The sequence below is a fragment of the Triticum dicoccoides genome, chromosome 2B (genome assembly GCF_002162155.2).
Source record: "Triticum dicoccoides isolate Atlit2015 ecotype Zavitan chromosome 2B, WEW_v2.0, whole genome shotgun sequence".
In the NCBI taxonomy this organism is placed as follows: Eukaryota; Viridiplantae; Streptophyta; class Magnoliopsida; order Poales; family Poaceae; genus Triticum; species Triticum dicoccoides.
In genome coordinates, this window is record NC_041383.1 from 655354377 (window position 1) to 655357942 (window position 3566).

The following is a 3566-nucleotide window of genomic DNA, read 5'->3' on the forward strand; positions in this document are numbered from 1 at the left end:
GGGCAACAAGCATCAGGCATCTTGAGGGCTTGTCAGGCAGCCCAGCCATGTATCAGATGCCTGCTTTAGAGCAACGGGCAGACGCACCCGCCAAAGCACGACGTCCTCCCTACACAAGCGCAGCAGTCGGGGGAGTGACGGGGGCAACCCCTGGAAGACCACCGCGTTGCGGTGCTTCCAAAGTTGCCAACAACAAAGGAGGAGGAAGGTCGAGCCCGTCCGCGTCGGCACCGAGCCAGGGGGGACATAGTGTGCAGCAGCTGAACGGATGAGACCGCCGAGGCGACTCCCACCACAGACCAGAAGCGCTGAGCAAAAGGGCAGTAGAAGATGAGATGGTCCGCCGACTCCAAGGGTGCCGAGCAGACGGGGCAGCCAGCCCCCGCCGCCTCCACAATGTGCTTCCGCAGGGAACGTCTCTTGTCTGGATCCGAGCCTGGACCAAGAGCCAGGCGAAGAAGCGGACACGACTTGGAGCGTAGTTCTTGTAGACAAAGTCGGCGTACGACGCAAGCACCCCACCAAAGTGGCAAAGCTGGTAGAGGCAGGCGGAGGAGAGCCCAACACCCTTGTCACAGCCTAGGCGAAGGGTCCGAACATCCGGCTCCGTAGTGAGGGCCAGCGCCCGGATGATTGGGAGGAGCATCGCGCACTCCCTGGCGCCCGCATGGTTCAGGCGGGGGACGAGGACCCCAGCAAGCCCGTGTTGAAATACGTGAGCAACCGAGGCCGCCGGCATGGTGGTGTGAGAGAAGAGGGAGCTCATCTGGACGGATAGTGCACCACCGGGCAACCGAGGGTCCAGCCAGAACGCCATAGTGCGGCCGTCGCCGACGGAGACAGTGGTGACCGCCCTGTACACAGGCATAAGCTTGGCGAGGGAAGGCCAGTACTTGTAATTATGCCTCCGCAAAAACATGGAACATGCTAACTATGTTCTTATTTGTATTCAAACATTGCCATCTATGAAGGTAAACACGCCGCTGGAATTCCACGCTAGCAATATCTACACACGAGCAATGTTTGAGAAATTTGGTGAGATCCTGTATGAAGCAGGGCAGTACAGAGTAGAAGAGGTCGAGAAAGGTTCAAAATATAATGTACATCGATATCACCCGGATAAACATGAAAAGTGGTGCAGAGTATTGTACGTAGTGCATGTCCACGGTCAGGGTGAAGAATTGACATGTGAATGTGGCAACTTCGAGCACACAGGATTACTATGCTCAGTGGCGGAGGTAGAGGGTGGACAGGGTGGGCCACGGCCCACCCTGGAATTTTTTGAATAGCTTTATAGCATAAGAAAAATGCTAAAAAATATTAATTTTTTTTTTGTATTTTTATGAACAGTTCTACTGTTGGCCCACCCTTACTCATTGGGCTAGATCCGCTACTGACTATGCTGCCATTCCATTAAGGTACAATCTTATTGTCTTGAGATAAGAAATTTAACAATATTGCTGATTCGTCTCAATTGATAAAACCATGTAAGCTGAAATAACTAAGTAATCATATTGCAGGTTCCTGATTTCCTTGGTATAGACAGAATTCCATCAAAGCATATCCTCAAAAGATGGACAAAAGAAGCAAGAGACATACTTCCAGATCACTTGGCACACCTACAGAAAGGCAATATTTCAGTAAACTCAATAACATTCAGACATTCAAATATGTATACACATGCTTTAGAGGTGGTGAAACTTGGTGATGCAAATCCAGTTGCCTACGATTGCGCGATGGAACTTCTTAGAGCAGCAATGGATAAACTGACCCCTTTAGCTGCTGAGCATGATGGTCTGGGTTTAGTGCACAGAATAGAATTGAAAAAGACAAAGGTTAAGGAATTGAGTCTGCTAGAAGGGCCACATAATGGGTGCATGAGCGACGATGAGGGCAGTGCCATTGGAAATTTCATTGGATTGTCTGCTCCAGAACGTAAACGGAAAGCCGGACGACCAACTAATAGCAGAGACAAGCCTCCGTACGACGATCGATCTGGGAAGAGCAAAAAGTTGAAGGTTACATCAGAAGTGAATGGTGCTCTCGGATGCGCCACAAGTAAACGAACACGGTTCTGCACTATATGTCGTGGCCCTGGTCACAAAAGCACAACTTGTCCACAAAGAGGAGACACGCCTCAAAAGAAAGGAAAGAACCAAAATGCTCGATTTTCAGGGTGGGAGGTCATCGGAAGAACACATGCAACAATCCTAAGATCATGGTACATGTTGCAGAGCAAACAACTCCTGATCCTGGTAGCAGCCAGTGATTATTCTATGCAACTAAGAAAGCATATATATCAAGTAGAACCCAGATTGTTGGTGTTTGCTTGTAGATGAATGCCACTTCCCTGATGTCTATTTTAATCTGTACTTGTCTGAACCTTGTGAACCCATGCTGCGTGTGTGCAAGCATCGCAAGTGAATCTGAATGTTAGCTGGTACTGCTTTGTATCGTGAATGCTCTGTTGCATTTGCCTCGCCTCAATAATGTACTGCGTTTGCCTAATAACATTATTTAAATGGATGTACCGTTGACATATATGTTTGATGCTGCTGTGGCATTATCCATCCTATTAATCTTATGTGGCATAATCAACCAAAAAAAATCTGCTAACCCTTGTTAAGTACTGCTGAAAATCACACACGCATGAATGGTCTGCACATGACATGGATGTGAAAAAAAAATATATGTGACCGACAGCACAGCACAGTGCACACCCTCTCTTCACTCCAAACATGGGCGCGGAGGCAGCTCCGCGCACGTATAGTTTGATTTTTGAATCCTTCTGGAGCGTCCGCCTAGCAAGGCCTGCACTTACTACCCTGCTGTTGTGAGCCACCATCAATTTACTTCAAGTGAGCCGAGCTTTGCCACCTGCTCACAGTCTGCAGGCAGATCTCCCTTGCTGTCGCTAGCCTCCGGATCACTCCATCAAGCTGCCATCCAGATGTCTCCTCCACTTTCAGTAGGCAGCTCTCCCCATGAAGCATCATCAGGTTCCAACTCCCCACAGGTTGCAATCGCCGATGGCGACTTCAACCCTCCCCCTGTTGCAGGAACTGAAAATCACCCCCGAGGAGATGATGCTCCAGGCCACGCGGAGTGGGCTGGGACAGGTACGTTCTGCATATATCGGATTTGGTTTCTGCATTCTTTTAACCTCGTGTTTATGTACTGCGGTTTATCTATAAAATCTGATAGCCCGAGTTTCTGCACGCAGGATTCGGTGGACGGCAGAGCCGATGGAACAAGTGAGCAGATGGGAACCGGACTGGTGCTTCGGTCGAGTAATAAATGGCCTCGCTGGTCCGCACCGCTTCCCAAACAAGGAACGATGACGGCAAACGTAAACGGCATCAGCGGCCCACACCTATCCTCGGTCCCGTGCCATTGGTGCAGTTCGGCCCATAACCAACCCCTTCCGTTAGAGCCCAACAACCGTCCACCGTAAACTTCGTTATGCACATTACACAATACCATGCCTGCCCGTATCCCGTACATGTACACTCAAAACAATATAATAAAACTTACAGCCCGCATCCCCATAGCCAGTTCGATGGCCA